Raw genomic sequence first — 13,210 nt, 5'->3', positions numbered from 1 at the left:
TCTGTTCAAGAAAATTGGAGATATGAAAGGAACATTTTGTACAAAGATTACCATAATAAAGGACAAAAGCGGTAAGGACCTAACAGAAGCAGAAGACATCAAGAAGAGGTGGCAAGAATACACAGAGGAATTATACCAGAAATATATGGATGGCTCGTACACCCCAGGTAGTGTGGTTGCTGACCTTGAGCCAGACATGCTGGAGAGTGAAGTCAAATGGGCCTTAGAAAGCACTGCAAATAACAAGGCCAGTGGAAGTGATGGTATTCCAGCTGAACTATTTAAAATTTTAAAAGATGATGCTGTTAAGGTGCTACACTCAATATGCCAGCAAGTTTGGAAAACTCAGCAGTGGCCAGAGGATTGGAGAAGATCAGTCTACATCCCAATCCCAAAGAAGGGCAGTGCCAAAGAAGGCTCCAACCACCGCACAATTGCACTCATTTCACACGCTAGCAAGGTTATGCTTAAAATTCTACAAGGAAGGCTTAAGCAGTATGTAGACCGAGAATTCCCAGAAGTGCAAGCTGGATTTAGAAGAGGCAGAGGAACCAGAGACCAAATTGCAAACATGCGCTGGATTATGGAGAAAGCTAGAGAGTTCCAGAAAGACATCTACTTCTGCTTCATTGACTATGCAAAAGCCTTTGACTGTGTCGACCACAGCAAACTATGGCAAGTTCTTAAAGAAATGGGAGTGCCTGATCACCTCATCTGTCTCCTGAGAAATCTCTATGTGGGACAAGAAGCTACAGTTAGAACTGGATATGGAACAACTGATTGGTTCAAAATTGGGGACTTCCGGGTTAGCGCCATCAGCGAATGGCAGAGTTCCTCCGACTGGAGGAACTGGCTCCGTGGAAACTGGGTCTCCCCGCCGCGGCGAAGGTGGGGACCCGCTAGAAATCCCAGGTGGAGGAAGCCTGGGAACGTGGGGTTCAGCAGGGCACCAGGAGCGCCCCCCTACACACCGGGAACCCCATTTTGGGGCTCCGGAGTGAAGTGGGGTGAGTGGCGCGGTGCTGCAAGCTGATTGCTACTTTCACGGAGTGAAGCCGCACAGCCATTGCCGGAGAGCGCTGACTTTTTCCTGTGGACAATTGGATTTAAAACAAGTACCCGTGAGTAGAAACGGAAAATTGGATCAAGAAATATTTTAATTTGGCACCGAAGCGGGAAGGTTCAAAACAGGAAGTCCGCCTTCCGCTTTTTATACATAGACTGAAGCAAAAACCCTGTAAGCTAAAGCCTGGAAAGTCGTTAAAAAAGTTTAAATTTCCTTCATTTATAATTACTGAAACCCCCTTGGAAGCAGGAGAAAAGGGGGGGGGGCTTTGTTTAACGCCTGCAGGAGAGGGAGTGAAGAAAGATAAGTTTCCACCGTCTCTAACCTGGGAACGGGGTGTCAGAGACAGAAATTCTTGGAGAGGTTCATTAACTGTGAATGGAATACTTTGACAGATAGCTAAAGAAGAGAAATAAATTGATTCCAATGTTGCCTTCTGCATTCTAAAGAAACAAAATATCTGAAAAACGAAAGCAATTTTCCTTTGTTGGACTTGCCTTAAAAAAAATGGATACAAATAGAAATTGTCTCCTCTAGAGGGAGCTTGCTAAATTGTTGCTGCAGTCTACTTGAGGACTCTACAGCTGTCATATTAAGATTGTGGGACCAGGCCTTTTTGACCTTGACTGAATATGAGCTGGGAGGAAGTTTTGGTGCTTGCTTTATGCAAGACAAGTGCCTTGCTGGAACAGATGCATGAGAAGTTGGATTTGATGAATGAGAAAATGGATTTGATGACTGTTGTGGCTAATAACTGTGGACAAACAGGGAATATTGATACAGAAACTATTCAGGGACCAACTCAGGAACCTGTACTGATTGGGCAAGTGCAGAAGATAATGGAGGAGGTTGCGGTTGCACCTCAAATAATACAAATGGAGAGACCCGAGGCCCTATAGGAGCATAAGCCGCTGTCTTTGAAGATTGAAGTTGGAGTCGGCCAGGGGGAGTCTGGAGCTGAGGAGATTCTTAACTTTGGAAAGACCTCGAAATATGTTTTTAAATATTTTTTGGACTACATTGATGACTGTGGGGAGTGGGACTCTGGGGAATGGGCTGGTTGGATGAAGGGAGACGATGATAATTTTGGGTTGGAATCCCCCAGAGACCTACTCCCCAATGAGAAAGGAAAGAAACTAAGAAAGAGACCAACAAAAGACAAGGAAAAGTGCAAGTATAAACAAGAAGAAGAAGATCTGCAGAAGGGACATGGAAGAGACTTAAGGGCTTCGGACATTAGATTACCAGGTTGATGGACTAGATGGAATGGACAGTAAGGACTGACACGACCCGAGACCAGGAAGAAGAGACGTTGGATGAAGATTGGAAGAAAATTTATAAAGAATTTTTTTCCCCCTAGGGAATTAGCCTAAAATTAATGAACATTAGGGAAAATGTTGGAATGAAACTATATGACTCTAGTAGAAAAGATATCAGGAGTTATGTATAATCGAGTATTAAGTGTTAAGCTCTAAAGTATTTTTTGGTAAGATAAGGTTAAATAACTTAAGGTAATTTGAATAACAGAATATGGGGAAAGGATGGAAAGGATTTGTTGAGTTAATTAATAGGTAAATTGTTAAGATAAATTAGTAAAAATTGTGAAAGATGGAAAGAATTTGCTGAAATAATCAATTAAACTAGAATACAAAAAGGGAGGTGTGAGGAGGTCAATGAAACAAGCAAATGGAAGTTAAAGATATGTAATATGGGATTTGTGTCTTTTCCCCCCCTTTTTTTATCTTTTTGCTGTATTGTTGCATTGGTTTTTATGTCTGTGGTTTTTTTCTTTTGTTTTTTTTCTATGTATTGTAGTGTTGTTTTTAATTTTTTTCTTTCTTTTCTGCAATTTTGAAATTATTAATAAATATTATTTTTTAAAAAAAATTGGGAAAGGAGTACGGCAAGGCTGTATATTGTCTCCCTGCTTATTTAACTTATATGCAGAATTCATCATGCGAAAGGCTGGGCTGGATGAATCCCTAGCCGGAATTAAGATTGCCGGAAGAAATATCAACAACTTCAGATATGCAGATGACACACAACCTTGATGGCAGAAAGTGAGGAGGAATTAAAGAACCTTTTATTGAGGGTGAAAGAGGAGAGTGCAAAATATGGTCTGAAACTCAAAAAAATCAAAACATCAAAAAAACGAAGATCATGGCCACTGGGTCCATCACCTCCTGACAAATAGAAGGGGAGGAAATGGAGGCAGTGAGAGATTTTACTTTCTTGGGCTCCATGATCACTGCAGATGGTGACAGCAGCCACAAAATTAAAAGACGCCTGCTTCTTAGGAGAAAAGCAATGACAAACCTAGACAGCATCTTTAAAAGTAGAGACATCACCTTGCCAACAAAGGTCCGTATAGTAAAAGCTATGGTTTTCCCAGTAGTGATGTATAGAAGTGAGAGCTGGACCATAAAGAAGGCTGATCACCGAAGAATTGATGCTTTTGAATTATGGTGCTGGAGGAGACTCTTGAGAGTCCCATGGACTGCAAAAAGAACAAACCTATTCATTCTGAAGGAAATCAGCCCTGAGTGCTCACTGGAAGGACAGATTGTGAAGCTGAGGCTCCAATACTTTGGCCACCTCATGAGAAGAGAAGACTCCCTGGAAAAGACCCTGATGTTGGGAAAGATGGAGGGCACAAGGAGAAGGGGACGACAGAGGACGAGATGGTTGGACAGTGTTCTCAAAGCTAGCAGCATGAGTTTGACCAAACTGTGGGAGGCAGTGGAAGACAGAAGAGCCTGGCGTGCTCTGGTCCATGGGGTCACAAAGAGTCGGACACGACTAAACGACTAAACAACAACATAACAAATAAAAGCTTGACGTATCTCGCTTTGCATGTCATGAGTCTGTCTCATATATTAGTTTCACCTTTTAAGTTGAATTACTGAAATAAACGAACTTTTCCATGATATTCTATTTTTCCAAGTTTCACCTGTATTCTTGCCATCTCATTTTTGACCACATTCAACTTACCCAGGTTCATGGTTCTTACATTCCAGGTTCCTATGCAATATTTTTCTTGACAGCATCGGACTTTCCTTTCACTTCCAGGCATATCCTCAACTGAGCGTCCTTTCGGCTTCATCAGCTCTGAATCTACTTGTACTTGTCCTCCGCTCTTCCTCAGTAGCATGTTGGACGCCTTTCCACCTGAGGGGCTCATCTTCCAGCGTCATAACTTTTATCTGCCTGTTGTCTTTGTCCATGGAGTTTTCTTGGCAGGGAAAGAAACGTCAGAGCTTGCAGGGCAGCAGCTGAAGAAGGTGCAAAAGGGTTTTCTTGTGTGTGTGTTTCTTTGTGGCTTATTAGCTGCTCTCCCTGTGCAAAGGTCAGAGGGGGCAGGGTTTCTGTTGAGGCAGGTGATTAGCTGTGGGAGGAGCTTATCAGAGCTTGCAGGGCAGCGGCGCGTGCCTAGCGGCGTGCGCAGTTTGATCCATCTTTTAGATTTAGGGGAGGTAGTCTCAAACATTTGTTGGGGGAGACCTAGGGGTTTTTGGGGGGGGAGTTATTTGTCCTGTCTTCACGCTTTTTATGATGGAGGACCGCTGTAGCCACCCCCAACGACACGTTCTCAAGATGGAGGGGGAGGCAACAGCTGCAGTCGCCTGCGGTTCCTGCGCAATGTTTGCCATCTTGCCAAAGGTTGCAGGCAGCTTTACCTGCAGCAATTGCATGTTGATTGCCCTCTTAAAAGACAAAGTCCAGCAACTGGAGCAACGTATAGCTACGCTCCAAAGAATTAGAGAGCTGGAGCTCTTCTTGGAAGCAACAGAGCACAACGTCTCCACCAAGGAGGAGACAGGGGACTCCCCTGAGAAGGAGGCTAGTTCACCAACACAGGAGCCAGATATATGGAGAAACGTGACTCAAAGAAGTAGGAGGCCCAGGGTTCGCTCTGATTGTTTAGAAATACACAATCGCTTTGAGGTCCTCTCCCCTAGCATGGAAGACAAAGAGCAGACTCCATTTGAGGATCTCTCCCTCATTACAGTCGATCAGGTATATGAAGACGAGCAGCAAAGTCAGTCCTCAGGGAATGTGCAGGCGACCTTGGAAGGACCTTGGAAGAACCCCGACCAAACCTAAGAGGAGGCGTGTAGTGGTGATAGGGGATTCCCTACTGAGGGGAACAGAAGCAGTGATCTGTGGGCCTGACAAGATGTCTCGGGAACTGTGCTGTCTCCCCGGGGCTAAGATCCAAGATGTAACTGAACGACTGCAAGGAATCATAAAACCCACTGACAAATACCTCCTCCTCTTGGTTCATGTGGGAACCAATGACACTGCAAGCAATAGCCTCCAGAAGATCAAAAGAGACTACGAGGCTCTGGGCAGGAAATTGAAGCAATTAAATGCACAAATTGTCATCTCATCTGTCCTCCCAGTTGAACGACGTGGCCCAGGGAGAGAGGGAAAAATAGTGGAAGTGAACAGCTGGCTTCGCAAATGGTGTAAACAGGAATGGTTTGGATTCTTAGATCACGGACTGCAGTTTCTTGAAGATGGACTTCTGGCAAGCGATGGGCTGCACCTCACAACGGCTGGGAGGAATGTTTTTGCCAAAAATCTCAGAAACCTCATCAGGAGGGCTTTAAACTGACTAATGTGGGGGAGGGAGACAGTGCTCCTGAAGGTAGGAGTCTATCAATTGATGAAGATGATCATCCAAATGTCATAGACCAAATGGAGCAAACAGCGCACAGACCTAGTGGTGGGAGGAAAAAATCCTTAAATAAGACACACGGGGGAATGATTAATGGACTTCAATGTCTGTACACTAATGCGCAAAGCATGGGAAATAAACAAGGTGAGCTTGAGCTCTTGGTACAGCAAACTAAATATGACATAATAGGCATCACTGAAACCTGGTGGGATAAGTCCCACGATTGGAATGTAATAATGGAGGGATACAATCTATTTCAGAGAAACAAACCAGACAAGAAAGGAGGAGGAGTGGCGTTATATGTCAGGGATGTGTATACCTGTGAAGAGATCCAAGATTTAGAACCTCAAAGCCAAAGTGAGAGCATTTGGCTCAAAATTAAGGGAGAGAAGAATAACAGTGACCTGATTGTGGGAGTTTACTATAGATCCCCAAGCCAAACGGAGGACATAGATGATGCCTTCCTGGAACAGATGGCCAAGCATGCAAAAGGAAGGGAGATAGTAGTAATGGGGGACTTCAATTACCCGGATATTTGTTGGATGTCAAACTCAGCCAAGAGCATAAGGTCAAACAGATTCCTCACTGGCCTTGCAGACAACTTTGTTGTCCAGAAAGTGGGAGAAGCAACAAGAGGAACAGCCATTTTAGATCTGGTCCTAACCAATGTTGATGACCTGGTTAGTGGGGTAGAAGTGGAAGGATCATTAGGCGCGAGTGATCATGCTCTTCTGAAGTTTACTATACAGCGGAAAGGAGCAGCCAAGCATACTAGGACTCAATTTCTTGACTTTAAGAAAGCCGACTTCATAAAACTTAGGGAAGTGATGGGTGAGATCCTATGGACAGTAATACTAAAAGGAAAGGGAGTTCATGATGGCTGGGAGTTTGTTAAGAGGGAGATAGTAAAAGCACAACTTCAGGCAATACCAATGAGACGGAAACATGGAAGGTGCCTAAAGAAGCCAGGGTGGCTATCTAAAGAACTTTTAACTGAGTTAAGATTAAAAAAGGATGTGTACAAAAAATGGAAAAGGGGGGAAACCATCAAAGAGGAATTCAAACAAATAGCCAGCACGTGTAGACACAAAGTCAGAAAAGCTAAAGCACAGAATGAACTCAGGCTTGCTAGAGAGGTTAAAAGCAACAAAAAAGGCTTTTATGGGTATGTTCGTAGCAAAAGGAAGAACAAAGAAACAGTGGGGTCACTCAGAGGGGAAGATGGTGAAATGCAAACAGGGGACACAGAAAGGGCTGAACTCCTCAATGCCTTCTTTGCCTCAGTCTTCTCCGATAAAGAAAACAATGCCCGACCTGAAGAATTTGGAGCAAATGATTCAGCAGAGGAAACACAGCCCAGAATAACTAAGGAGATAGTACAAGAATACTTGGCTAGTTTAGATGTATTCAAGTCTCCAGGGCCAGATGAACTGCATCCAAGAGTATTAAAAGAACTGGCAGATGTGATCTCAGAACCACTGGCAGTCATCTTTGAGAATTCCTGGAGAACAGGCGAAGTCCCGGCAGACTGGAGGAGGGCAAATGTTGTCCCTATTTTCAAAAAGGGGGAAAAGAGAGGACCCAAATCATTACCGCCCAGTCAGTCTGACATCAATACCAGGGAAGATTCTGGAGCAGATCATTAAGCAAACAGTCTGTGAGCACCTAGAAAGGAATGCTGTGATCACCAATAGTCAGCATGGATTTCTGAAAAATAAGTCATGTCAGACTAACCTGATCTCGTTTTTTGACAGAATTACAAGCCTGGTAGATGAAGGGAACGCAGTGGATGTAGCCTACCTTGATTTCAGCAAGGCATTTGACAAGTTGCCCCATGATATTCTTGTAAAGAAGCTGGTAAAATGCGGGCTTGACTATGCTACCACTCAGTGGATTTCTAACTGGCTGACTGACCGAACCCAAAGGGTGCTCATCAATGGTTCCTCTTCATCCTGGAGAAGAGTGACTAGTGGGGTGCCACAGGGTTCTGTCTTGGGCCCGGTCTTATTCAACATCTTTATCAACGACTTGGATGATGGACTCAAGGGCATCCTGATCAAATTTGCAGATGACACCAAACTGGGAGGGGTGGCTAACACCCCAGAGGACAGGATCACACTTCAAAATGACCTTGACAGATTAGAGAACTGGGCCAAAACAAACAAGATGAATTTTAACAGGGAGAAATGTAAAGTATTGCACTTGGGCAAAAAAAATGAGAGGCACAAATACAAGATGGGGGACACCTGGCTTGAGAGCAGTACATGTGAAAAGGATCTAGGAATCTTGGCATGAGCCAACAGTGTGACGCGGCAGCTAAAAAAGCCAATGCACCTGGAGTACTGTGTCCAGTTCTGGGCACCACAGTTCAAGAAGGACACTGACAAACTGGAACGTGTCCAGAGGAGGGCAACCAAAATGGTCAAAGGCCTGGAAACGATGCCTTATGAGGAACGGTTAAGGGAGCTGGGCATGTTTAGCCTGGAGAAGAGGAGGTTAAGGGGTGATATGATAGCCATGTTCAAATATATAAAAGGATGTCACATAGAGGAGGGAGAAAGGTTGTTTTCTGCTGCTCCAGAGAAGCGGACACGGAGCAATGGATCCAAACTACAAGAAAGAAGATTCCACCTAAACATTAGGAAGAACTTCCTGACAGTAAGAGCTGTTCGACAGTGGAATTTGCTGCCAAGGAGTGTGGTGGAGTCTCCTTCTTTGGAGGTCTTTAAGCAGAGGCTTGACAACCATATGTCAGGAGTGCTCTGATGGTGTTTCCTGCTTGGCAGGGGGTTGGACTCGATGGCCCTTGTGGTCTCTTCCAACTCTATGATTCTATGATTCTATGGATACTGGAGTGGCTTGCCGGTTCCTGCTCCAGGTGGATCACTTTTGGTCAAAACTCTCCACTGTGACCTGTCCATCTTGGGTGGCCCTGCACGGCATAGCTCATAGCTTCAACAATGAGGGTAGTTGCATGAAATTGGGCCTACTGTACTGAACGCATGGCTCCTGGTGGATATTAGCTGTGTAACCAAGCCATGGAGGACCACTAACAATGACTCCACTGAATGCCTCAGTAATTGGCTGGGGATATATGAGCCACTGGTAGAAAAGAATTCAGGATTAGATAGGCTTTTGGTCTGATCCAGCAGGACTTGCATTCTTGCTCTCAGTGTAGTCCTTGGTTTTATTCTGCTTGATACTCAGATGTTGCAAGCTGACATGATTTTAATTGAGTATTATCTCACATGCACTGACACACAGTTTCTGGGTGGGCAGAGACTTTTGGCAATCTTGTAACCTACTGAGGCCAAAATTTCATAAAACAGCCTATCTTAAACTTCAGTGGATGCCTCCAATTAAATTGACAAGGATGCATAAAACAGGAAACAAGAATTGCTGGAAATGTGGGATGAAAGAAGGTAGTTTCTTTCACATGTGGGGGTCATGTGATAATGTAAAAGCGTACTGGGAAAACATATACAATGAATTAAAGAAGCTCTTTAGATATACGTTTTTGAAAAAGCCAGAGGCATTTTTGTTGGGAATGGTAGGGGAAGATATAGCTAAGAATGACCGGAAATTGTTTTTATATGCAACAACAGCGGTGAGGCTACTGTTAGCCCAGGTCTGGAAACAACAGCAATTGCCAACAGTAGAAGAATGGCGACAGAAGGTAATGGAATATGCAGAAATAGCTAGATTAACGGGGGAAATTTGACAACAGGGCGATGAAACATTCCAAAAAGAATGGGAAAAGTTTATGTTGTACACAGGAAAGATAAGGTGAAATAGTGAAACCAGTAGAAATGAAAAAAAAAAAAACCCTCATAATGTGAAATACAAAGAAATGTATTGGATAACAAAAACAATAAGAAGCAAAATATACAATGTGACTAATGTAACTAATAGTAGGTGTAAATGAATATAGACAGACAAATTGTATATATAGGAAGATTTATTTGTTTATAGATACTCTATGAACAAATATGGAAGAAGAAGAACAATAGACAAAAATGGATGAAGACAATGCAATAATAATAATAATAATAATAATAATAATAATAATAATAATAATTTATTTGTACCCCGCCCATCTGGCTGGGTTTCCCCAGCCACTCTGGACGGCTTCCAACAAAGACCAAAGATACACTAAAATGTCACACATTAAAAACTTCCCTGAACAGGGCTGCCTTCTGATGTCTTCTGAATGTCAGGTAGTTGTTTATCTCTTTGACATCTGATGGGAGGGCGTTCCACAGGGCGGGCACCACTACCAAGAAGGCCCGCTGCCTGGTTCCCTGCAGCTTTGCTTCTCGCAATGAGGGAACAGCCAGAAGGCCCTTGGCACTAGACCTCAGTGTCCGGGCAGAATGATGGGGGTGGAGACGCTCCTTCGGGTATACTGGGCCGAGGCCGTTTAGGTCAACACTAACACTTTGACTTGTGCTCGGAAATGTACTGGGAGCCAATGTAGGTCTTTCAAGACCAGTGTTATGTGGTTTCGGCGGCCGCTCCCATTCACCAGTCTAGCTACCGCATTCTGGATTAATTGCAGTTTCCGGGTCACCTTCAAAGGTAGCCCCACATAGAGCGCATTGCAGTAGTCCAAGCGGGAGATAACTAGAGCATGCACCACTCTGGCGAGACAGTCTGTGGGCAGGTAGGAAAATTTAGATGTGATATAAAAAGTCAGAAGAAGGAAAGCCTGCTCTTAGGAGCAAGCATAAATGTAACATGTAATACAATATGTGTATGCGGAGTATGTAACCAAAAAACTAATAAATATTGTTTTGGGGAAAAATTTAATAAACTTCAGTGGATGCTTGATCTTCTGCAGGTGTTTATAGATGGTGACTGTTCTTTGCTGGAAAATGCTCTACAGTTATTAAACACTTGGGTAGAAAACGAGCATGATTTGACAGAGTGTGACCTGCACATATAAACTTTCTGCATGTATGCAGAATTATTGTGTGAGCTGGTGCAATTGCGAAATATAGTTAGAATTGATCAGGCACCTCTTCAAAGCATTTTATGTACCGTGTTATTCTCCTGAGTTGCTAAGGCTTGAAAGGTAGTGGCTTTCATAAAGCTATTAAACATCTCTCATTTCTTATACTTCAATGAACTGACCCTTAGTCTGAGTTTGTGAACCTACAAAACAAGGGACAGTAGTGATGCATTCTCAAGCTATTATATTTTGGACAGTCTTAGGACTTGAAAAGAACACTGCTGTGAACTATATTCCATTAGCCTGCCCAAGGTCTTAGAGAAGTATTTTCCTGCTGCTTTAAATCCTTTTCAACTGGGGAAGCCCTAGAATTGAACCTTGGCTCCCTTGTATGCATTTTTGCTAGGTGGCTTTTCCTGTTAAGGGACATCTTACTCTGCCTGACCACGTGGTATGCTAATTATCTAGTTACCAGGATATAATCACATGGTTACATGCAAAGCTAAGGAGACACACTTATTGCTGTAAAGCTTAACTTGCTCTTCTGTGCCAGGTGAACATCCCCAAAACCCGCAGGACTTACTGCAAGAAGTGTGGGAAGCACCAGCCCCACACCAGAATCCAGTACAAAAAGAGTATTGGAACTGATTCAAGAATTTGGACAAGTAGCAGGTTTTAAGCTGAATAAGACGAAAACTAAGGTTTTAGAGAAAAATTTAACTGTGAATGAGAGAGAGAAGTTTCAGGAAGAGACTGGACTAACATTGGTTAAGAAAGTGAAATATTTAGGGGTTAACATGACTGCCAAAAATGTGAATCTATTTAAGGATAACTATGAAAAATGTTGGATAGAAGTGAAAAAGGATTTAGAAATATGGTCAAATTTGAAGTTATCATTGTTAGGCCGAATTGCTGTGATAAAAATGAATGTGCTGCCAAGGATGTTGTTTTTGTTTCAAACATTACAAATTTTGGACAAGATGGATTGTTTCAAGAAGTGGCAGAAAGATATTTCCAGATTTTTTTGGCAGGGCAAGAAGCCTCGAATAAAATTTAAGATATTAACTGATGCTAAAGAAAGAGGTGGATTTGCCCTGCCAGACCTCAAACTTTATTATGAATCAGCAGCTTTTTGCTGGCTGAGAGAATGGCTGCTTCTTGAAAACACTGACGTGTTGGATTTAGAAGGTTTCAATAATGTATTTGGTTGGCATGCATATTTGTGGTACAATAAGGTAAAAGCACATAAAGCGTTCAAAAATCATATTGTTAGAAAAGCACTGTTTAATGTTTGGATAAGATATAAAGATTTGTTAGAAAAGAAAACCCCAAGATGGTTGTCTCCAATGGAAGCGAAGGCACAGAAAAAACTTAATATGGAGGCCAAATGGCCGAAATATTGGGAAATTCTGGATCAAGATGGAGACAGAATAAAATTGCAGAGCTTTGAAAAATTGAAAAATAAAGTGCGAGATTGGCTCCATTATTATCAAATAATGGAGGCATACAATTTGGACAAAAAAGTTGGTTTCCAGGTGGAAAAATCAAAATTGGAAACGGAATTGTTAGATTCCAAAATTAAGAATTTGTCAAAAATGTATAACTTGCTGTTGAAATGGAATACTCAGGATGAAACGGTGAAATCAGCAATGATTAAATGGGCACAAGATATTGGACATAACATAATGATGGCTGACTGGGAACAGTTATGGACCACAGGTATGAAATTTACGGCATGTAATGCTCTAAGAGAAAACTTAATGAAAATGATTTATAGGTGGTACATGACCCCAGTCAAGCTTGCAAAAATCTACCATTTGCCCGATAATAAATGTTGGAAATGTAACGAGACTGAAGGCACATTCTTTCACCTTTGGTGGACATGCCCAAGGATTAAGACATTCTGGGACATGATTTATAATGAAATGAAAAAGGTATTCAAATATACCTTCCTGAAGAAACCAGAGGCCTTTCTCCTGGGCATGGTCGGCCAATTGGTGTCAAAGAAGGATAGTACTTTCTTTATGTATGCAACAACAGCAGCAAGGATACTTATCGCAAAATATTGGAAGACACAAGATTTACCCACCCGGGAAGAATGGCAGATGAAGTTGATGGACTATATGGAATTGGCGGAAATGACTGGCAGAATCCGAGACCAGGGAGAAGAGTCGGTGGAAGAAGATTGGAAAAAATTTAAAGATTATTTACAGAAATACTGTAAAATCAATGAATGTTAGAAAAATGTTGGAATGAAGTTACATGGCTTTAGTAGAAATGTTATAAGGAATTAAGTATAAATAGATTAATAGAGTACTAAAGGAAAAAATAAGGTTAGAATGAGTTAAGATAATTATAGGATAGAAAACAGAGGAAGATGGAAAGGAATTGCTGAAATAATTAACAGAAGTGGAATACAAAAAGGGAGGTGTGAGGAGGTCGTGGAAATAAGTGAATGAAAGATGGGATATTGAAATTGTTTGATTTATTTTATTGTTGTTGTTTTGTTTTG

This window comes from Podarcis pityusensis (genome assembly GCF_964106645.2).
Source record: "Podarcis pityusensis genome assembly, chromosome: W".
Classification (NCBI taxonomy): Eukaryota; Metazoa; Chordata; class Lepidosauria; order Squamata; family Lacertidae; genus Podarcis; species Podarcis pityusensis.
This window is presented reverse-complemented; position numbering follows the sequence as displayed.